This window comes from Haematobia irritans, chromosome 4 (genome assembly GCF_050003625.1).
Source record: "Haematobia irritans isolate KBUSLIRL chromosome 4, ASM5000362v1, whole genome shotgun sequence".
Lineage (NCBI taxonomy): Eukaryota > Metazoa > Arthropoda > Insecta > Diptera > Muscidae > Haematobia > Haematobia irritans.
Window position 1 is genome coordinate 149,637,363 of NC_134400.1, and position 25,828 is coordinate 149,663,190.

General features: G+C 31.5%; 1 protein-coding gene across 17 annotated transcripts in view; it reads left to right on the forward strand.

Moving 5' to 3' along the window:
* Svil (Supervillin) overlaps positions 1-25,828 on the forward strand; it is a 1,072,938-nt gene that overhangs the window by 576,675 nt on the left and 470,435 nt on the right. Inside the window, exons 1-2 of one of the 17 annotated variants that reach the window (XM_075304582.1) lie at positions 14,903-15,124; positions 15,326-15,521. The exons of 14 other annotated variants lie outside the window; for them this stretch is intronic. The gene's annotated coding sequence lies outside the window, so the exon portion shown is untranslated. 2 more of the 17 variants (XM_075304583.1, XM_075304581.1) reach the window with 2 other exon arrangements.

Genomic DNA, 25,828 nt, shown 5'->3' on the forward strand with positions numbered 1-25,828 from the left:
AAATTTGAGTTCCAAACATATAATTTTTACATCCAAACATATGAAAAACAGTATTTTTTGTCCGTGCATACAAACCACCAAGTCAATAGACGTGTTGAGATTGATTTAATGTTCTACGTTCGCTAAAATCATACTTGTGAAATCGAACACAAATTATGGTGCGATTGGGTTTTATTTGCCTCAACCGCCTTTTGACGTTTTTTGAGGTTATACATAAGTACTCACAACGTTTTGAACTACGAGCACTGTTTATTTAAAAGATTCATCTCGCCCAAAAAATTAAATTGTAAACATTTTCGCGTGATTATTTTTTACATCTTTAAACATTGATTAACTCAACAATACTGCAACGATGAACTTAATTAAATTTTTGACAATGAAGCTCCGTCAAGGGCCAGTGTTTATCGGAAACCAACCGAAACAATACTAGCAAGATCATCATCGTGAGATTTAGACAACTTTGGGCATTAGTGGGACCAGCATACATTCAATATCAATCAATATTGCATGAACATTTGACCGTCAAAAAAATTTGTTCGCTTTGGATTCCACACAATTTGTCAATTACTCAAAAAAAGTTCGTGAGGATTAGTCGAACGAAATGCTCCAGAAATATGATCGCAGTGCTTCGAACCATCCTATGACATCGTGACAGGTGAAAGTTCGACACATGGAGATACCTCAATCAGAGTCGTAAAAGTACTTCGACAATTGGTTCAAACGAATGATCTTTTTTCTCTATCATTGAGTATATTCTGTTAATTGGTTGATAGTTTCGCGTCAAGTGGAGCATAGGTTAGGTTAGGTGGCAGCCCGATGTATCAGGCACACTTAGACTATGCCGTCCATTGTGATTGGTGAACTTCTCTCTTATCACTGAGTGCTGCCCGATTCCATGTTAAGCTCAATGACAAGGGGCCTCCATTTTATTGCCGAGTTCGAACGGCGTTCCACATTGCAGTGAAACCACTTACAGAATGAAACACTCAGAAATGTCACCAGCATTACTGAAAGGGGATGATCCATTGCTGAAAATCTTTTTTGGTCTTTGGTCGAAACTGGGTTTGAACCACGACCATATGTATGCAAAGTGGGCATGCTAACCATTGTACCACAGTGGCTTCCTAGACACCGCAATTTTTATCAGATTTGGCTGAAATTCAAAAACTAGAGGTATTTTGGGTCCAATAACAAGTGTGCCGAAGATGGTGTGTCGGTCCATGTTTCAGTATAAACCTCATATAGCCCGATCTTGTTGGGCTTCTGGACCACGGTTGCCACAGTTGGTAGAATTTTACCACAATTGGTAGATTTGTTAATGTTTGGTAGATTGGTAAAATTTTTACTGTTTTGGTACACAAAAAGAAAATTTCATTAAAATTGAGCAAACGAAAAATTTTCATTGATATAAAAAACATTTTCATAAAACAGACAGAATTTTCTATAGAAATAAAATTTTGACAAAATTTTCTATAGAAATAAAATTTTGACAACATTTTCTATAAAAATAAAATTTTAACAAAATTTTCTATAGAAATAAAATTTTGACAAAAATTTCTAAAGAAATAAAATTTTGAGGAAATTTTCCATAGAAATAAAATTTTGAGGAAATTTTCCATAGAAATAAAATTTTGACAAACATTTCTAAAGAAATAAAATTTTGAGGAAATTTTCTATAGAAATAAAATTTTAACAAAATTTTCTATAGAATTAAAATTTTGACAAAATTTTCTATAGAAATAAAATTTTGACAAAATTTTCTATAGAAATAAAATTTTGACAAAATTTTCTATAGAAATAAAATTTTGACAAAATTTTCCATAGCAATAAAATTTGTACATAATTTTCAACAGAAATAAAATTTTTACATAATTTTCCGTAAAAATAAAATTTTGACAAAATGTTCTATAGAAATAAAATTTTGACAAAATTTTCTATAGAAATAAAATTTTAACAAAAGTTTCTGTAGAAATAAAATTTTGACAAAATTTTCTATAGAAGTAAAATGTTAACAAAATTTTCTATAGAAATAAAATTTTAACAAAATTTTATATAGAAATAAAGTTTTAACAAAATTTTCTATAGAAATAAAATGTTGACAAAATTTTCTATAGAAATAAAATTTTGACAACATTTTCTATAGAAATAAAATTTTGACAAAATTTTCTACTGCCCGATTCCATGTTAAACTCAATGACAAGGGACCCCCTTTTTATAGCAGAATCTGAACGGAGTTCCGCATTGCACTGAAACCACTTAGGGAAGCTTTGAAACCCTCAGAAATGTCACCAGCATTACTGAGGCGGGATAATCCACCGCTGTGTGTTCGAATGAATCGAACCCACGACCTTGTGTATGCAAGGCGGGCATGCTAACAATTGCACCACGGTGGCTCCCTATATGGCAGTCTGTATAAAAATTTGACAAATATTCTTTTCCTCTTTTGGTTAAGCTATTCTTGTAACTTAATTAATACATGGTTTTAAGCTGGAATCAAAACAACAAAAAAAGAAGATGGATTTCTCTGATACAAGCCACCTTGTTCCGATATTCGAAAGCACAAATCAAAACGCGATGTTTTCTTAAATATGAAATTTTGAAATTGGATTGAAATCCAAGAGTTGTCGGCAATTTGAAGGTCTTAATTTATGCCAAAGTTGTCCATTTTTCCATGTAAAAAATCTAACGAACATCGACATGGAGATCATTCCCTTATTTTTTGCATCACCTTGTATTAAAATAGCTTATTTGTCCAATGGTTGATCCCGTTTTTCATTTCCAATCAATTCTATAGCTAACTAACTGCCATGTCATACACAACAAACCGCATCAATGAGTAGGAAGCAAAATTATCAACAGTTTTAAAACAATGCAAGGAAAAGAAAATCACAAACAATGTCTTCAATAGCTCTGATCCATTAGATGCAATTGTTTGATATTGTAGCAGCAACTGACTGACTGAGTACCACTTAGTTATTCAAGTGCTCACCAGTAACTCCTTTGGATGCTGTGGTTTTGTTGTCGACATTATAGATTTGCTTTGCACTAAAAAGGAAATTGTGCTAAACCATAATTTCATAAAACACGTTTTTCTAACTCGTCCACCTGTCTAGCAATAAGCCATAGGCACTCAGATGAACCAATGTTTACCGGCACTCTATAAAATGCGACCACTAAACCTGTCCATCATCGTATGTCTTTTCCTATTGCCAACATGGTACAATGATGCCATATCGATCGTCAAATGCTCCTGACATTTTTTTTGTGGTCTGATCCACAAACTCATACTCTTGATAGGACCCTCATGTAGAAAATCTTTAATAAACTGCAGATAGAAATACTGAAAAGTGAAAATCTTAAGACGTAACGATTTGTTAGAAACCTATTTTCAAAAAAAAAAAAACAAAAATGGGGAATTATGTCATAAGATTCGGATCTACATTTAGAAAATTTGATGTTAACTCCCAAAAAAACATTTGGTTCTCACACCCTCAAAAACAAAAATACTTCTTTCCTCCCAATCGAACATTGTTTGTGATTTGCTTTTCGTTGAAAAAAATATTTTGGAGGATTTTATGGTAAACACAGAAACAGGTATTTATGGGGAAAATGATCTACGTTTTGAGGAAATTGAAATAAATTGTATTCCACTTTGTTTAGTTTTTCATAATGCATTCTTAAAATAACCACAATTTCTCATAAAACCAAAAATGAACTTATACTAAAGAAAATATCATTGACGCCAAATCATTACTATCCAAAACATAGACCGATCCACACCATACTCGTTACACCTATACATATAGATTTGGAATTTCATGCAAATTGGATAAAAATTGGGATGTCTAAAAAATGTTGTCAAAATTTTATTTCTATAAAAATTTTATCAAAATATTATTATAGACAATTTTATCAAAATTTTATTATTATAGACACTTTTATCAAAATTTTATTTCTATAGAAAATTTTGTCAAAATTTTTATTTCTATAGAAAATTTTGTCAAAATTTTATTTCTATAGAAAATTTTGTCAAAATTTTATTTCTATAGAAAATTTTGTCAAAACTTTATTTCTATAGAAAATTTTGTCAAAATTTTATTTCTATAGAAAATTATGTCAAAATATTTATTTCTATAGAAAATTTTGTCAAAATTTTATTTCTATAGAAAATTTTGTCAACATTTTATTTCTATAGAAAATTTTGTCAAAATTTTATTTCTATAGAAAATTTTGTCACAATTTTATTTTTATAGAAAATTTTGTCAAAATTTTATTTCTATAGAAAATTTTGTCAAAATTTTTTCAAAATTTTATTTCTATAGAAGATTTTGTTTTTCTATAAAAATTGAAGGTCATCCCAATTGTAGAGGAATATTTGTCAAAATTTTATTTCTATAGAAAATTTTGTCAAAATTTTATTTCTATAGAAAATTTTGTCAAAATTTTATTTCTATAGAAAATTTTGTCAAAATTTTATTTCTATAGAACATTTTGTCAAAATTTTATTTCCATAGAACATTTTGTCAAAATTTTATTTCTATTGAAAATGTTGTCAAAATTTTATTTCTATAGAAAATTTTGTCAAATTATTTCTATAAAAAATTTTGCCAACATTTTTATTTCTATAGAAAATTTTGCCAAAATTTTATTTCTATAGAAAATTTTGTCAAAATTTTATTTCTATAGATCATTTTGTCAAAATTTTATTTCTATAGGACATTTTGTCAAAATTTTATTTCCATAGAACATTTTGTCAAAATTTTATTTCTATAGAACATTTTGTCAAAATTTTATTTCTACGGAAAATTATGTAAAAAATTTTAATTCTGTGGAAAATTTTGTCAAAATTTTATTTCTATAGGAAATTTTGTCAAAATTTTATTTCTATAGAAAATTTTGTCAAAATTTTAATTCTATAGAAAATGTTGTCAAAATTTTAATTCTATAGAAAATTTTGTTAAAACTTTATTTCTATAGAAAATTTCGTTAAAATTGTATTTCTATAGAAAATGTCCTCAAAATTTTATTTCTTTAGAAATTTTTGTCAAAATTTTATTTCTATGGAAAATTATGTCAAAATTTTATTTCTATGGAAAATTGTGTCAAGATTTTATTTCTATAGAAATTTTTTCAAAATTTTATTTCCATACAAAAATTTTGTCAAAATTTTATTTCTATAGAAAATTTTTTCAAAATTTTATTTCTATAGAAAATTCTGTCTGTTTTATGAAAATGTTTCTTTATATCAATGCCAATTTTTCATTTGCTCAATTTTAATGAAATTTTCTTTGTGTGTACCAAAACAGTAAAAATTCTACCAATTTACCAAACAGTAACAAATCTACCAATTGTGGTAAAATTCTACCAACTGTGGCAACCGTGGTCCAGAAGCCCAACAAGATCGGGCTATATGGGGTCTATACTGAAACATGGACCGACACACCATCTTCGTCACACTTGTTATTGGACCCAAAATACCTCTAGTTTTTGAATTTCAAGGAATCGGATACAAATTGCGGTGTCTAGGAAGCCACTGTGGTACAATAGTTAGCATGCCCACTTTGCATACATATGGTCGTGGTTCAAACCCAGTTTCGACCAAACACCAAAAAGATTTTCAGCGATGGATCATCCTCTTTCAGTATTGCTGGTGACATTTCTGAGTGTTTCATTCTGTAAATGGTTTCACTGCAATATGGAACGCCGTTCGGACTCGGCAATAAAATGGAGGTACCTTGTCATTGAGCTAAACATAGAATCGGAAAGCTCTCTGTGATAAGAGAGAAGTTCACCACTGTGCACTTAAAAAAAAGTTTACTTGGATCCAAAATTTTGCCCTTTTTAAGGATTTTGGTATTGATTCCGAGCCAAAGATGCGGCATCTTTAAAATAAAGGCATTTTTTGAGCGACCTATCTGGCTTTAAATCTAGGACTTATAAAGGGAGCCACCGTGGTGCAATGGTTAGCATGCCCGCCTTGCATATACAAGGTCATGGGTTCGATTCCTGCTTCGACCGAACACCAAAAAGTTTTTCAGCGGTGGATTATCCCACCTCAGTAATGCTGGTGACATTTCTAAGGGGTTCAAAGCTTCTCTAAGTGGTCTCACTGCAATGTGGAACGCCGTTCGGACTCAGCTATAAAAAGGAGGTTCCTTGTCATTGAGCTTAACATGGAATCGGACAGCACTCAGTGATAAGACAGAAGTTCACCAATGTGGTATCACAATGGACTGAATATTCTAAGTGAGCCTGATACATCGGGCTGCCACCTAACCTAACCTAACCTATGACTTATAAAATTAAAATTAGGATACAGATCTCATTTATCAAATTTTCATTATCTTTTCGCGGTTTATTAATAAAGGTACTCACGTACAAACAAATGTCAGTTTCAAAATCTAAATTATAACGGATACTTCAAAGTAAAAAACGTTTTCTTAATTCCAAAAAAAAAAACTTTAAAACCAAAGACGCTAAATCCTCAAAATAAGTCTTAGCCTATATTTGAAGCGTTTTTATCTCAAATCTAAAGTTTCAATATTTCAGTTAATTTAAGGACAATTTCTTTAAATCAAAAATGTGTTTCGTTTATTTAAGGAAAATTAGCCTTAGTTCAAAGATATGCGACTTTAACGAAGGGACTCAAATTTACAAAATTTGTGTTCTAAATTTAATTAAAAAATTTTTTTGAAGCAAAGATTATAACATTTTTTAAAATAAAATTTCATTATTTTAAAGAAATTTGTCCTTAAAATTTTGTAAATTTCGCATCCTAAAAATTAGGTTCGCATCCTAAAATTTAGGTTAATATCACGTATATTAATTTTTAGTGTGGTATCATAATGGACTGATTAGTCTAAATGAGCCTGGCTGTCACTATACCTAACCTAACTTATTGTGGTGTTTAGATGTGAAGACCCCAAATAATGGGTCCGTTTTGTATGGGGGCTATATCAAAATCTGGACCGATATATCCCATCTTTGAACTTCACCTGTCTGCGGACAGAAGACGAGTTTGTGTTTTATTGAAAACTGTAGCGTGATTACAACAGACAGACAGACGTCTTAGAATTTCTTTCTGATCAAGAATATATATTCTTTATTCAGACGGAAATCAATATTTCGATGTGTTATAAATGGAATTACGAACTTATTATATCCCCATCACCATTCTATGGAGACTCGAACCAGGGATCATACGTTTTGTACGCAAATACACTATCCACTAAGCCATGTAGCTTTTATTGCCATCGAAACAAAAATATATATATCTATAGACATCAATGCTTACAACAAAGCCATTCTATTTATAGACCAAAATGTAGGGCACACACACACAAACCGATTCAAAGAAACTTCATTTAAAGAATATGAATCACTTTAGTTGGAAACGTCGGATCCTTACAAACGGTGTACCAAATATAAATATAGGATAACACAAAATCGTAGATAGTGTAAATTTTACCTATATTTCAACAAAGTTCTCAAGAATTTGAAAGCATGGAAAGCTATTATGGACCGTTATACACAAAGAAAAACTACTTTCTTTCAAAACGAAAATGTAGAAGTTCCTCTTTGCTATACATTCATTATGAGCACATACCACGAATTAACTATAAACAATATAAAGATTATTTCCAAACTTTTTATTTGCTTTTAAAGATTTCTTTTGCGTCAAAAGAACTCTTCGTTTGCCCAAAATTTCATTCCTCAGAAAAGAAAACTGTTCTGTTATGTTAGGTTAGGTTATTGCGGCAGCCAAGCCAGGTGGTCGTATTCCTTCCGTACGTGCTAGTAGCATGGTCTTGCGGATCACACTCTAATCACCAGAGGTAACTACACAAAAAAAATAATTCTTTCCTCCCAAACGAAATTTTAGACAAACAAAGTTCGTTTTTCATTTGCTTTTCGTTGAAAGGAAGTGTATTTGGAAGAAAAGTATATAAATTTTGTGATAAACGTTTATTCTTTTCCAGGATCTAAAAACAATTTCATAAAGACTAACTCCAAAAAAAAAAAACATTTTTTTCTGGCTAATTGCATTTTCCCTCACATCTTTCTCACTTCCACGAGGGTTTTTAGTTCTTAGCACCTTTTTCTGTAATACAAACAATGTAGAAGAAATTATACGATTTTATAAAATTTAATTTTTTTTTTACCTTTTGCCTGGACGGATAATCGAACCGCGGACCATGCAATTTGTAAGCCAACACACTATCCACTGAGCTATGTAGCCGTTATTGTCATCAATAGACAATTACCCATATAAGTTATATTTATATAGCATAGCTTGCGGCGCCCACGAGCCGATTAAACAAAGTTTATTTAACAGAAAAATACATTTAGCTGGGCACCATGGATCAGTGGTTGCTACGTCCGACTTGCATGCCAAGGGTCGTGGGTTCGATCCCTGCTTCGACCAAAGTTTTTTTTCTACATGTATTCCAGATATGGTCGGAAGATTCCAGATATGGTCGGAAGATTCCGAAAAAATATTCAACATTACATTGTACTATATTAAATTTTTACTATGAACTGTAAAATGTGTCTTATTAAAATCTAAAGTCAGAAAAGAACAGTGTTTGATATAAACGAAATGGACTGTGTTGTTGGTTCAAAAATAAAATTTTGTGACAAACGAATTTTTTTGGTGATAAAAGTGTATACTTTTCGAAGCAATTCAAAAAACTCTAACAAAAGAAAAACGTTTTCGGTACACGTTTTCCAAACGTGTTTTTTTTTCTTTGCGTGTACATTGTTATGTCTGCTTGCACTTTTCATCACTTGGTTAATAGCATCCTTTGCTTCACTTTAAAGACCTGCGACTGTAAAGCATATCAAAAATTCGTTTCCTAAATTGAATGAAAACAATTTTTAAGATTATGAACTTTCTTCGTTCTTAAAATTTCTTTATTTTGCAGCAATTTGTCCCTGTTTTGTAAATTACGTGTCCTAAAATGTAATCTAACGTAATATTTCATATTTAGTCAACATGTTTGTTTTTTAGTGTAGAATCTTCATTGTTCCACCGTTGGGTGCCGTGATGCCAATTTGGTGCTTTTAGCACCAAATGTAGTGCTTTATGATTTCTAAAAAGCACCAAATTGCCTTTTTGATGCCTTTTCAAAAAAAGCACCAACTTGGTGCTTTCTGGCATTTTCATTTAGCGCTTTTGGTGCTTTTTTTTTATTTTGAACAGTATTAAGTTTAATTTATACAAAAATTAGGATTAGACTTTCAGGAGCTTAAGAAACTCAACTTTATTGCCAAATAGAGAATTTCATTGTTATGAAGGTGGTAATGATTATTTTTTAATTAATATTGTTATTGAAGATATTCTGTAGAAAAATCTAGCGACGAGTGCTGAATTTTGGAACTTGATAAAGATGTCATTAAAAACGTTTGTATTAAATTCACAAAAGCACGCACAACTGAAATAACAATAGACTCCTTCCACATATTAATATTTTGAAAGTTGAAAGACATTACTGATCAAACTGAATTGGATGAAAGTATTAAAACTGATCAAGGTGTATACTTGAATAGCGGTTCATAACTTCATAAAATTACAAATTCAATACACAAACGTTCCTAAGATGTATTATAGATCTTAGGAAGTTTTTATACCCTCCACCATAGGATGGGGGTATATTAACTTTGTCATTCCGTTTGTAACACATCGAAATATTGCTCTAAGACCCCATAAAGTATATATATTCTGGGTCGTGGTGAAATTCTGAGTCGATCTGAGCATGCCCGTCCGTCCGTCTGTTGAAATCACGCTAACTTCCGAATGAAACAAGCTATCGACTTGAAACTTGGCACAAGTAGTTGTTATTGATGTAGGTCGGATGGTATTGCAAATGGGCCATATCGGTCCACTTTTACGTATAGCCCCCATATAAGCGGACCCCAAATTTGGCTTGCGATTGCTCTAAGAGAAGCAAATTTCATCCGATCCGGCTGAAATTTGGTATATGGTGTTGGTATATGGTCTTTAACAACCGTGCAAAAATTGGTCCATATCGGTCCACTTTTACGTATAGCCCCCATATAAACGGACCCCCAAATATGGCTTGCGATTGCTCTAAGAGAAGCAAATTTCATCCGATCCGGCTGAAATTTGGTATATGGTGTTGGTATATGGTCTTTAACAACCGTGCAAAAATTGGTCCATATCGGTCCACTTTTACGTATAGCCCCCATATAAACGGACCCCCAAATTTGGCTTGCTATCGCTCTAAGAGAAGCAAATTTCACCCGATCCGGCTGAAATTTGGTATATGGTGTTGGTATATGGTCTCTAACAACTATGCAAAAATTGGTCCATATCGGTCCACTTTTACGTATAGCCCCCATATAAACGGACCCCCAAATTTGGCTTGCGATCGCTCTAAGAGAAACAAATTTCATCCGATCCGGCTGAAATTTGGTACATGGTGTTTGTATATGGTCTCTAACAACCATGCAGAAATTGGTCCATATCGGTCCATAATTACATATAGCCCCCATATAAACCGATCCCCCGATTTGGCTTGCGGAGCCTCTAAGAGAACCAAATTTCATCCGATCCGGCTGAAATTTGGTACATGGTGTTAGAATATGGTCTCTAACAACCATGCAAAAATTGGTCCATATCGGTCCATAATTACTTATAGCCCCCATATAAACCGATCCCCCGATTTGGCTTGCGGAGCCTCTAAGAGAACCAAATTTCATCCGATCCGGCTGAAATTTGGTACATGGTGTTGGTATATGTTCTTTAATGACCATGCAAAAATTGGCCCATATCGGTCCATACTTATATATAGCCCCCATATAAATCGATTCCCAGATTTGTCCTCCGGAGCCTCTTGGAGGAGCAAAATTCATCCGATCCGGTTGAAATTTGGAACCTGGTGTTAGAATGTCGTCTCTAACAAACACGCAAGAATTGTTCCATATCGGTCCATAATTATATATAGCTCCCATATAAACCGTTCCCCAAATTTGATCTCCGGAGCCTCTTGGAGGAGCAAAATTCATCCGATCCGGTTGAAATTTGCAACGTGGTGTTAGTATAGGGCCGCTAATATCCATGTCAAAATTGGTCCATATCGGTCTACAGTTATATATACCCGATCCCCAATCACACAAAAATTGGTCCACATCGGTTCATATTCATGGTTGCCACTCGAGCCAAAAATAATCTACCAAAATTTTATTTTTATGGAAAACATTGTCATTGTTATTTCTATAGAAAATTTGGTCAACATTTTATTTCTATAGAAAATTTTGTCAAAATTTTATTTCTATAGAAAATTTTTTCCAAATTTTATTTCTATAGAAAATTTTTTCCAAATTTAATTTCTATAGAAAATTTTTTCCAAATTTTACTTCTATAGAAAATGTCAAAATTTTATTTTGTTAAAAATTTTTTTTTTTCTATAGAAACTTTAAACTTAATTATATACGTATTTAATCGGCCTTTTTTAGTTTAATATATACTTCGTATGGACTACCTTGTAATTTAGAAGACGGTGTTAGGAAGTTTGAAGATACCTTGCCATCGGCAAGTGTTACCGCAACCCAAGTAATTCGATTGTGGATGACAGTCTTCAGTAGGTGGAGGGTACATAAGCTTCGGCCTGGCCGAACTTACGGCCGTATATACTTGTTTATATTTTTTTTATTAAGTAGATCATTTTCGATTTCGGTTGGAAGTGGTATGTTAGAAGTTATAATATATTTTTCGTGCTTTTTGGTCTTGGGAAGTTGGCAACACTGGTTGGGTGTTTACAATCCGTTCACACATACAACCGTGTATACACATCATTCGCAATTCATCACTTATATATTTACAAATAACTGTTTGTATGAGCTAATATTGTGTGACAACGAGAGAAACAAAAAGGTTTTCTTCTTAAGTACTCCACTACTCACCATTTATATATGTGTAGTATGGCTCCCCCTTTCTCCATTGCTCTCTGTCAACAATCGTTTCCTGATTAAACTCTCTCTTAATTCCGAACAAAATGTTTACTTGACTATTTGTTTTGATAGTCACTGCTTTGTATTATTATTTATTGTTTTTTTCTTTATTTATTTATGCGGAGTGTATCCACACAATACGAGGTAAATACAGTGCAGAACAGAACTATTGGCACAAGGAGAAGTTTTGAACGCCCAAGCGTATGTTTATAAGATTTTTTTTTCATTCTAAACAATAATAATTGTCTATAAGTAAACAAAAACGAAATCGTTTTCTGATTTTCTTATATATGTATGTAATATTAAAAAGGAATAAATATTTTGTTGTGTATAGTTGAGGATTCATTAAGAAACTGTCTCAATAATTTGGTTCGGCACTGTATGTGAAGAAAAATTAAATTAATAAATACTGACAACATAAGCATACAAATAAACCAACTTCAACAATGATCGTGAGAGATTATTATTGGATTGGAATGTCTCTTTTATGGACAGAGATGCCAGAGTGCAAAATGAAAAAAAAAGTAAACAATTAGACTGGTAAAAATTAGGTGGGTAAAGCTGATTAATTGTGAGATATTTACTATATAACTATTCATAAGTTCAAGTTCATACTTGTTTTAATAGAGAGCCTAACAATCTCCCTGGAAGTCCTCTAAATGTTGGTAACTTAAATTATGCTTATTGATATTATAATAGGAAAAGGAACATTAAGCCAATTAGGTCAATGATTGAAAATGTTTAATTAAAAATTAATTGATACAATTACATTTTTAACCAAAGTAGAAACATTAAGCCAATTAGATCAATGATTGAAAGTGTTAATTAAAAAATTAATTGATACAATAATTTTTTGTTTTTTATCGACATTAATTAAATTTTTGATTGAATCAATTGAAAAGTTTATTTGCAATCAATACGAGTATAATTTATATTTTTAATTGAATTAATTGAAATATTTTGTATGCCAATAAAAACTGGGATTGATACTATCAGTTTCGAAATTGACATTTCAATTAAACAATTAATTGAATCTATTTTATTTTAAACCACGCTAATATTTAGGCCGAAGAATGAAATTAAAAATCTCTAACAAAGAAGAACGCGAAGTCGAGTATAAACATAAATAATTTTACACTATACACATAAATTTAATTAGGCGTGAACTATTTTTTATTTAGAAATACAAATAAATATGTATTTTTATTAACGAATAATTCTGTACTTAATTTCATTTTTACCTTTAAAGCCGGTATTAAGTTGGCATTATCGCTCTAAAAAGGCCACGTTTTCACTTTTACTTTTCTTTAATAATTCATTTTGAATAAACTTTTTCAATTGTTGCTTTGGAAGCATTTCATTTATATAATACAATTTCCTAAAAAAGTTATTAATAAAGAGAAACGAAATTTTGTTTTTATACATTTTACTCAATAATTTTTCACTGTTTCCCCTTTTTTCATTTTACTGTCTCAACTCTAAAAATAGTATAGTGCCTAAAAATAGTATATTTGTAATTTTTATATATTTTCCCCTGTTGTTTTTTTAATTTCCTTTGTCTGAATATTTTTACTTACTCGTCGGACGTTCCAATTTCTTTTGACGAAGCAAGAAAAAGAATTGAGCACATAATACCGAAATGATAAATAAAACACATGTCCACGCATACATAAAATGCTGCTCTCAAGGCAAAAACATATGCTGTTTTTTTTTTCAAATGTCTATTCTCTTGGTTCCGAATGTCTATTCTCTTTTCTCCGAATACTCATTTTAATATTAAAATTAAATAATATTTAGACTTAGGTATATCCAATTTTTGGCGGAGTCATATTAACATTAACGAAGCCTGAATAAAATATCACAACATATATATGTTTACTCAAAATTTGTAAATTTATATATGTTTATATTCACATCAAAAAAATTCTGATTCAATCACGAAAGTAATTGATCCAATTAATTTTTTAATAGAAATGTCTTCAATCACAGCAATGATAGTATCAATTAAAAAATTAATTGACAGTCATTTAAAAAATTAATTGATCCAATTAAAAAATTTATTGATACTATTATTTTGTGTGATTGATTTTTATTTCAATTAAAAAATTTGTTGAAACAATTACATTTTTAATTGAATATTTTTTAAAACTCAATTCAGATTTTAATTGGAAAAATTTTCGTGAAAATTTTTTCTGTGTTCATACATATTATTTTTATGAAACTTTCATGTCCCAAACATAATATGGTCTAACATATTAACATATGTGTTCCAAACAGTTAATGCTAGTTTAGGAATATTACATTTTTGCACATAAATATATTGTGTTTAAAAAATTCTGCCCGAAACACTTTTTGTTTATATCGGAACATATGAAAAACATATTTTTCTAACAATGTATCCAACTGATGTGTTGAACCTATTTCAGTGCAGTTTTATTATGGGGCTTATTTTGGGATTCCCCGTAATTTAAAGCGAATGGCAACCTATATTTTAGTTTCTAATAATGTAGATAAACATATGAGTAGATACGGGAAATATACGTACACTATAAAAAGGAGGTAAAGCATAATGGTATGGTTATCTCTTAGACAGCATTTACTCTCACTCACTATTTGCTCTACCTCTACCCATGCCTCATTGTTGTTACTCGCATTGTTTTTGTTGTTATATTACTGGTTTTTTCGTATTGTTGCTATTTTTCTTGAGGTTTTGTCTTTCTTCATGCGATATACATATTTTTCGACATCAGCCATGGGTTTATGGAGTGAGCGAACGATTGAGTGTGTTTTGATTTTCTATTGTTTGTTATTTGCCTGTTGCGCAGTAGCAGAGCTGCGACGTACAATGGCCCCACTTTGGAGATAATGTGAAACATTAGCGTTACATTTAGAGTTGTATTGGGGGTTTGTCTTTGTGGCTCAGTTTTTAGCGAACCTTGCAAGAGAGTGCGTCGTGCGTTGGTTTGATTGCGCGCGTTAACATCGTTGTCTTTTTTTGCTGTGGTATCCGATTAATCGTCGTGTCCGTTTATAAATGCAGCAACACGAATTAAACAATATCTGCAACCACAAAAACAACAAAATAACCGAAAAGAATTGATGATCATAACAAGTGAAACCGAAACAAAACAACAACAAAGAAAAGAATACAGTAATGTTACCATTGTTGTATAGTTAGTTTAATTCTGGTGTCAATGTTGTACATACATATACAAGAAAAGGAGTTGAAGCAAACAAAGTAGTAGAAGAAGCACTGGGAGGATTAGTGGCAGTGTTGCAAAGTGTTGAATAAGTTTGAATAAATAAATGTGAATTTATTTTTGTTTTTGTTGTTTTTATTCATTCACCATAGTACCGTTTTAAAAACAAAATTCCTGTGTTTGTTAGAAAAAGTCGTTCTGCAACAAATCCGCAATTCGTGGGTAATCCAAATCACGTTTTGCTTCATTCTAGTGTTTGTGAACAACAAAAAAAAAAGCAAAAACACAAATAAGAGAGTGTAAATACACAAAAAAATTTCAATAACCAGAATTTATAATAAAAAAAATGTACGTGCTCTAAGTATTAATGTCTTATTTTAATTCTCTATATGTTATCACATCAAAAGATGTGGGGGTAAGCTAAGGTAAACAAATGGTGACATTTTTGTGAGGCTTTCGCTAATTCTCCACAAAAATAGAGAAATTAGTAATGTTGACTTAAGAATTTAGCAAATTCTCATCAGAAAGAAAGACTATCCAATGTGTTTGTGTGCCCAGAGGCATAGCTAAAAAGGCCTTCTCAGTAATGCGGATGACAGATCTGAGTGTTTTCTAGCTTCTCTAGTGGATTCCGGGCAGGACTGCCAATTTTGCCGATCTATCGGCATTTTGAAGATTTATGACTCAAAAAATAGCAGTTTCCGATTTTTGCCTAAAAAATGACGATATTTACTACATTCAAAAATTTGGGAAAATCGAGCGAAATCGAAATCTGAACCTATTTCGAAAAAATTTTTGCTTACTTTAATGATGCTTAATTACCTTGCATTAAATTTGAAGATGACCGGTTAGTAAATAGGCTCAATACGACCCCATTTGTTGAAATCGGGCGATACATATATATGAGGGCTATATCTAAATTTGATCCGATTTTTTTTCCAAATTCAATTGCGTTCGTCCTTGTGACAATAAAAGCACTTAACCATGTTTCATCAATATAATTGCGACCGGAATCCTGCGAACTATACATAGACAGATCGAACCGATGAACGGACGGATACGAATAGATCGACTCAGGAGGTGATTATGAGTCGATCAGTATGTTTTATTGAGTCTAAAATCAATATCTCTGCTAGGTACATGTTTTTACAGATCAAAGATATTATACCCTAAATCTGGATGTTTTTAATCTTTAGAACAATATGCAAATAGTTACTGGATGACGTTCCCGTACTTTTCGGCTATGACTTACTCAGAATGCGTAATGCAAACATGTACTAATTATAATAGAATTGTGTGTGCTTTATATGAAATGAATACCTTTGTTTTGTTTTTAACCAAATATATGTTTTATTTTAATATTATTTAAATTTCCGTTTTTTTTTTTTTTGAAAATTTTGCAATGCCGATTATGACGATTTTTCTTAAAATTTTTTTGGCAGCCCTGCTTCCGGGTAAAGTTGGATACTATGTTCACTTTTTCGCCGAAAACTCTAAATTAAAAGTCAAAATAAGTATCACAACGGTTATATTTTATTAAAACATTTCAAATCATGATTGGAAAATATTCAAGGCATTGATTGTGGAACATATCATCTTTCCATATTCATTACTTAAAACAAGTAAGGAAAGTCTAAAGTCGGGCGGGGCCGACTATATTATACCCTGCACCACTTTGTAGATCTAAATTTTCGATACCATATCACATCCGTCAAATGTGTTGGGGGCTATATATGTATTAGAAGTTTAGGAAAATTAGAGTAATTTTTACAACTTTTCGACTAAGCAGCGGCGATTTTACAAGGAAAATGTTGGTATTTTGACCATTTTTGTCCAAATCAGAAAAACATATATATGGGAGCTATATCTAAATCTGAACCGATTTCAATCAAATTTGGCACACATAGCTACAATACTAATTCTACTCCCTGTGCAAAATTTCAAGTAAATCGGAGTTAAAAATTGGCCTCTGTGGTCATGTGAGTATAAATCGGGCGAAAGCTATATATGGGAGCTATATCTAAATCTGAAACGATTTCAACCAAATTTGGCACGCATAGCTACAATGCTAATCCCACTCCCTGTGCAAAATTTCAACTAAAGCGGAGCAAAAAATTGGCCTCTGTGGTCCTATGAGTGTAAATCGGCCGAAAGCTATATATTGGAGCTATATCTAAATCTGAACCGATTTCAACCAAATTTGGCACGCATAGCTGCAATGCTAATTCTACTCCCTGTGCAAAATTTCAACCAAATTGGGGTAAAACTCTGGCTTCTGGGACCGTATTAGTCCATATCGGGCGAAAGATATATATGGGAGCTATATCTAAATCTGAACCGATTTCTTCCAAAATCAATAGGGATCTATTCTGAGCCAAAACACATAGTTGTGCCAAATTTGAAGTCGATTGGACTAAAACTGCGACCTAGACTTTGATTACACAAATGTGTTCACGGACAGACGGACATCGCTATATCGACTCAAGAGCCCACCCTGAGCATTTTTGCCAAAGACACCATGTGTCTATCTCGTCTCCTTCTGGGTGTTGCAAACATATGCACTAACTTATAATACCCTGTTCCACAGTGTGGCGCAGGGTATAATAACCATGTCCGTCTGTCTGTCTGTTGTAATCACGCTACAGTCTTCAATAATGAAGCAATCATGCTTTTGTCTGCAGGCAGGTCAAGTTCGAAGATGGGCTATATCGGTCTAGGTTTTGATATAGCCCCTATACAAACCGATCTCCCGATTTGAGGTCTTGGACTTATAGAAACCGCAGTTTTTTATCCAATTTGCCTAAAATTGGAAATCTAGAAGTATTTTAGAACCATAAAGAAATACGACAAAATCTTTGAATTCAAGTAAATTTTTTTTGAGTGTGGGTTATGATAACAGTTACCGATGGCAAGGTTTATTAAACATTCTTAATATTGTCTTTTAAATTGTTTATTAATCCATAATTGAAAAAATGTTCAACTTCAACTTTTTAATTGGAAATATCTTGGTTATAGTTTTTTCTGTGCGATCTTACTAACAGATTCGATCTAACTAAGACTTAGATATAGGTCTTACATATAATTTGGCTATTCACTCAAAAAAAGTGAACTCTCTATTTCACTAAAGCCAACTTAACTTTATTTTAGTTCATGGAATTGTTATGTTTGGAGAAAGTTTTCTTTACTCTAACAATTTTTTGCGTTAGTTAAATGAACTAAAAACAGGAAAAAATTATACACAAATTAAGCATAAAGATTTACTTATTTCTCACAAAATAGTTCATTATTTCTTTAAATTTGTAAATTTTACTAAAACTGCGTCCATCATGAACTTCGTATGTCACTAAAGATATTCTTGCAATTTTTAACTCCAAATTTTTCCTTCAAACTACAAAATTTTCTTCAACAAGTGAAAACAAGTATATACGGCCGTAAGTTCGGCCAGGCCGAATCTTATGTACCCTCCACCATGGATTGCATAGAAACTTCTACGAATGAATGTCATTCACAATCGAATTACTTGGGTTGTGGTATCTTAAACCTTCTTAGCATCGTTTTCTAAATTGTGAGCTAGTCCATACGTGGTATATATTAGACAAAAAAGTTGTGTATAGTTAAGTCTACAAATAATTGCGAATCGATATGGACTTTTTGCACGGTACGTAGAGAGCCAGAATTGAAATATGGGGGCTATATACAATTATGAACTTGATATGGACCAATTTTTGTGTGATTGGGGATCGATTTCTCTTAGGGCTATATATAATTATAGACCGATATGGACCTAGTTAGGCATGGTTGTTAACTAGCACAATGTACCAAATTTCAACTCACTCGGATGAAATTTGCTCCTCCAAGAGACTCCAAAACCCAATCTCGGGATCGGTTTATATGGGGGCTATATATTATTATGGATTGATATGGACCACTTTTGGCATGGTTGTTAAATATCATATACTACCACCACGCACCAAATTTCAACCAGATCGGATGAATTTTGCTTCTCCAAAAGGCACCGGAGGTCAATTATATAATATAATTATTAACTGATAGGAACCAATTCCTGCATGGTTGTTGGATACCATATACTAACATCACGTACCAAATTTCAACCGAATGTAAAGAATTTTGCTCTTCCAAGGGGCTCTGGAGGTGAAATCTGGGGATCGGTTTATATGGGGCCTATATATAATTATGGACCGATATCGACCAATTTTTGCATGGGAGTTTGAGGCCATATAGTAACACCACGTACCAAATTTCAACTGAATCAGATGAATTTTGGTCTTCCAAGAGGCTCCGGAGGTCAAATCTGGTGATCGGTTTATATGGGGGCTATATATAATTATGGACCGATGTGGACCAATTTTTGCATGGTTGTTAGAGACCACATACTAACACCATGTACCAAATTTCAGCCGGATCGGATGAAATTTGCTTGTCTTAGAGGCTCCACAAGCCAAATCGGGGGATCGGTTTATACGAGGGCTATATATAATTATTGACCGATGTGGACCAATTTTTGCGTGGTTGTTAGAGACCATATACTAACACCATGTACCAAATTTCAGCCGGATCGGATGAAATTTGCTTCTCTTAGAGGCTCCGCAAGCCAAATCGGGGGATCGGTTTATATGGAGGCTATATATAATTATGGACCGATGTGGACCAATTTTTGCATGGTTGTTAGAGACCATATATTGACAGCATGTACCAAATTTCAGCCGGATCGGATGAAATTTGCTTCTCTTAGAGCCTCGCAAGCCAAATTTGGGGGTCCGTTTATATGGGGGCTATACGTAAAAGTGGACGGTTATGGCCCATTTGCAATACCATCCGACCTACATCAATAAGAACTACTTGTGCCAAGTTTCAAGTCGATAGCTTGTTTCGTTCGGAAGGTAGCGTGATTTCAACAGACGGACGGACATGCTCAGATCGACTCAGAATTTCACCACGACCCAGAAAATATATATATACTTTATAGGGTCTTAGAGCAATATTTCGATGTGTTACAAACGGAATGGCAAAGGATGGGGGTATATCCTATGGTGGAGGGTATACATATTATTTATGTCTGATATTTTTTCTTGAATTTGTTGAAAAATATTTACTTATTTTTGTCATATCGGCGTGATGTCAGCGTTTGTAATACTGTTTAGTTAACATTTTCTAAAAATATTCAAAATTTTCCAAAATTAACCCAATGTTTTCTCAATGTTCACTGTTTTTCAGTGTTTGATCGGTTTTCACTTTTTTTTTAATAATGGACTCAATTTTAGTGGTACTATGTTCGATTATCAAGTTGAAAATCACTTTACTTCCTTAAATAATCAAAAAAAGTATACATGAAAACAAACATATTCCTGTAAAGTCTTGCCGAAATCTAGAGAAACAAGAAGATGTGCATCAATTGAGTTAATTTATCTACTGTATATTGAACTGTTTTCCTAAAGTAACCGCGAAAATTTCAACGCAAAAATCGAATATAGTACTGACCTATAAATGTAAAATTATGTATATAGCTCCGATAAGAAATCTCAAGCAAAAACTTTCAATTTCTCTATGTATAACTGCCAAATATAGTCTCTCCGTTTCTCTTTTGCTGGTTTTTTGGAATAAACGAACGACAATTTTGGGCGGAGCTAATATCGTCATTTTTGAGGCAAAAAAAGGAAAACCGGCATGTGCTATTTTTTGAGTAAAAAAATCGTTAAAATGCCGATAAATCTGCAAAATTGGAAGCCCTGATTATTACGTTTTAAGAAAATCTACATGACTATTAACTAAAACAGAGGAAAAAAATTATAAACAAATGAAGCACAAAGATTAACTAAATTCGTGTCTCCCACAAAATAGTTCAGAATTTCTTATATTTTTTTTAATTTTACCAATAATTTACCCATCTTAAACTTCGAAAGTCATTTTTATAATTTTGAACTCCCATTTTGTTTCTTCAAACTACGACATTTTCTTTAATAAGTGAAAACTGTTAATTTTGTCTAATAAGTTTTTTTGAATTTGTCGAAAATTATTTACTTATTTTTGTGAAGTCGATGTGACATCTGCGTTTCTAATACAGATTAATTTAAATTTTCTAAAATTAACTAAAATTTTCTTTCCTGGTGAGTTCACTGTTTTTTCAGTGTAGCTACTTTCTTTCTTTCTTTTTCTAGATTTCTCCCAACAAATTTTCTTCAATTTGTATTAACTTATTTATATCGTATTGCAATTAATAAAATATTTTTGTTTTTTATGGCTGGTTATCTGTATTTTTTTCGCAAACAATGTACTTCCGTCAAGAAAAAAAAAACACAAATTTAAAAAAAATGGTATTACTTTTAATACATTTTCTTCAATTTCATAAAAAATATTAGCTTTTGTGTAGCATGTTGCAGTTTTTACATATTTTAGTTAAGATTTTCTAAACCTACATTTTCTTTCATGGCGCGTCCACTTTATTCTGGGTGTAGACTTTATTGCTACATCCCTTCTACATCATTCAAAAGTTAATTTTATTAATAAAAAAATTATTTTTGGCAGCGGTACCTGGTGGCAGCAAATTGTCATGAATGAGATACACAATGTTGAGAAGTAGCTTAATTAAATACTTCTACCAGATATTGTTTGGAAACCTGTTATTAGTTTTTTTTGGAAATTTTAGCAAACAATTATTTGCTATAAAAATGGCTAATTTGTATCAAAAAACTCGAAGTGTTTCTATTCACCAATTTTTCTTTTATATTAGAAAGATCGATCCATTTTGATTTCTTCACACTTTCTTCCATTCATTTCCTGTAGACATGTTGACCACTTTGAATTTAACGCTTTGTCATTGAATAATTTGAACCAACCTATCACTTAGGGGAATCAATTCATAATGTGTAAATTGAGATATTTCAGCTCGATATTTCACAATTTACAACAGCGATTGTTTAGTTTTGTTCCGGCATAAAAAGTTGGGGTTTCGACACATAGATTTTAGACAAAAACAAGTATATACTTCAAGAAGTTCGGTCAAGCCGAATTTTACATTCCCATCACCATGGAACTCATACCAGAATTTTCTTTGAAAACATCTCCTCACAATGAATTATCATATATAGCACATATATAAATATCAGATCAGTTTGTACACAGAAAAAAAGAGGCAATAAAAACTCAATTATTGGTAAATTGAATGAAAAACTTAAATCAAATACGATTTTTATTAAGTCAAATACGAAAATAATTGGTTGAATTGAAAAGTGCCTAAAAAAAAGTCTCCGATAATTGACTTCACAACACTTCAATTCGACCTAATTAACTATAGGTAATTGTGGACTTTGTTATAGATATATGAGCCACAGTTGGTACAATTCTACCAAAAAAATGTAGATTTTTTACACAATTTTCTATAGAAATAAAATCTTGACAAAATTTTCTATAGAAATAAAATATTGACAAAATTTTCTATAGCAATAAAATGTTGACAAAATTTTTTATAGAAATAAAATGTTGACAAAATTTTCTATAGAAATAAAATTTTGACAAAATTGTCTATAGAAAAAAATTTACAAAATTTTCTATAAAGGGTGATACGTTCAAAATTTGGTCAAGGGAAAACGCGTGTAAATCGGTGAAATCGTTTATTTAAAAAATCAAATTAATTTTTTTTTTCAAGTTCAATTAGTATAAAATTCAGGAAAAATATTCAGTTAGGCTTTCGCTTTTCCAAATCCGAATTGCCGAGCCTCACGCTTGACACCTGCCATCAGATTTTGTACAGCCACCTTGTTCATCTTCTTCGCCGCAGAAAGCCAGTTTGCCTTGAACTGCTGCTCGTCCTTAGCAGTTTTTTTGGTCTTCTTTAGGTTCCGCTTGACAATAGCCCAGTATTTCTCAATTGGGCGGAGCTCTGGCGTGTTGGGAGGGTTCTTCTCCTTGGGAACCACCTGCACGTTGTTGGCGGCGTACCACTCCATGGCCTTTTTACCGTAATGGCAAGATGCCAAATCCGGCCAAAACAGTACGGAACAACCTTGTTTCTCTGGAAAGGCAGCAGACGTTTATTCAAACACTCTTTCACGTAAATTTCTTGGTTGACAGTCCCGGAAGCTATGAAAATGCTGCTTTTCAAGCCACAGGTACAGATGGCTTGCCAAACCAGATATTTCTTTGCGAACTTTGACAGTTTTATGTGCTTGAAAATATCTGCTACCTTTCCCCTTCCTTTTGCCGTATAAAACTCCTGTCCCGGAAGCTGCTTGTAGTCGGCTTTGACGTAGGTTTCGTCGTCCATTACCACGCAGTCAAACTTCGTCAGCATCGTCGTGTACAGCCTCCGGGATCGCGCTTTGGCCGTCGTATTTTGTTTATTATCGCGATTTGGAGTCACTACCTTCTTGTAAGTCGATAGTCCGGCTCGTTTTTTGGCTCGATGCACGGTTGTAGACGATACACCCAGCTTATTTGCGGCATCTCGGAGAGAGAGGTTAGGGTTTCGCTTGAAACTACCGGCAACTCTCTTTGTCGTCTCAGCGGCTTACGGTTTTCGATTTCCCCCCGATCCAGACTTCCTGGCTGTCGACAAACGTTCCCCAAACACTTTAATTACATTTGTAACGGTTGATTTGGCAACTTTTAGCGATTTTGCCAGCTTTGGGTGGGAGTAGCTCCGATTTTCGCGATGCGCGAGCAAAATTTTGATACGCTGCTCTTCTTGCTTGGACGGCATTTTGACAACTGAAGAGTGAATTCCAAAATCAAAATAGGAGCAACATTCTACACACACACACCTTCAAAATGAGGGGTGTTCAGGGTTTTTAAATGCAAAATTGAAAGAAATACGTCAAGTTTATATTGACCAAATTTTGACCGTATCACCCTTTAGAATTAGAATTTTGACAAAATTTTCTATAGAAATAAAATTTTGACAAAATTTTCTATAGAAATAAAATGTTGACAAAATTTTCTATAGAAATAAAATTTTGACAAAATTTTCTATATAACTAAAATTTTCACGAAATTTTCTATAGAAATAAAATATTGACAAAATTTTCTATAGCAATGAAATTTTGACAAAATTTTCTATAGCAATAAAATTTTGACAAATTTTTCTATAGCAATAAAATTTTCACAAAATTTTCTATTGAAATAAAATTTTGACAAAATATTCTATAGCAATGAAATTTTGACAAAATTTTCTATAGAAATAAAATTTTGACAAAATTTTCTATAGAAATTAAATTTTGACAAAATTTTCTATAGAAATAAAATTTTGACAAAATTTTCGATAGAAATAAAATTTTGATAAATTTTCTATTGAAATAAAATGTTCACAAAATTTTCTATGAAATAAAATTTTGACAAAAATTTCTATAGAAATAAAATTTTCTATAGCAATTGAATTTTGACAAAATTTTCTATAGCAATTGAATTTTTACAAAATTTTCTATAGAAATAAAATTTTGACAAAATTTTCTATAGAAATAAAATTTTGACAAAATTTTCTATAGAAATAAAATTTTGACAAAATTTTCTATAGAAATAAAATTTTGACAAAATTTTCTATAGAAATAAAATTTTGACAAAATTTTCTATTGAAATAAAATTTTCACAAAATCTTCTATTGAAATAAAATTTTGACAAAATTTTCAATAAAAATAAAATTTTGACAAAATTTTCTATAGAAATAAAATTTTGACAAAATTTTCTATAGAAATAAAATTGTGACAAAATTTTCTATAGAAATAAAATTGTGACAAAATTTTGTATAGTAATAAAATATTGACGAAATTTTCTATAGAAATAAAATTTTGACAAAATTTTCTATAGCAATTGAATTTTGACAAAATTTTCTATAGCAATTGAATTTTGACAAAATTTTTTATAGAAATAAAATTTTACCAAATTTTCTATAGAAATAAAATTTTACCAAATTTTCTATAGAAATAAAATTTTGTTAAAATTTTCTATAGAATTAAAATTTTGACAAAATTTTCTATAGAAATAAAATTTTGACAAAATTTTCTATAAATATAAAATTTTGACAGAATTTTCTATAGAAATAAAATTGTGACAAAACTGTGTATAGCAATAAAATATTGCTATTTTTCTATAGAAATTAAATTTTGACAAAATTTTCTATAGAAATAAAATTTTGACAAAATTTTCTATAGAAATAAAATTTTTTTTTCATTCTTTTCCTCTGTTGGTTAAGCTACTCTTGTAGTTTAGTCAATGTATGGTTTTAAGCTGAAATAAAAAAACAACAACAACAATAAAATTTTGACAAAATGTTCTATAGAAATAAAACTTTGACAAAATTTTCTATAGAAATAAAATTTTGACAAAATTTTCTATAGAAATAAAATTTTGACAAAATTTTCTATAGAAATAAAATTTTGACAAAATTTTCTATAGAAATAAAATTTTGACAAAATTTTCTATATTACGATACCAATCTTCCAAAGCTTTATTTGTAAAACCATGGCAAATCGTTTGACCAAATGATTCATAATTATGCAGCTTAGACATACTACAAAGCTGATGAGATTAAATGTTAGGATAAGCTAACGGTCTTTTTTTTTTGTTGTTGAAATCTGCTGCTTTTAACGAAAAATGATTCATATGTTGCCCTTTGAACATAAGGCATCGTTCTAATACTCGTTGTT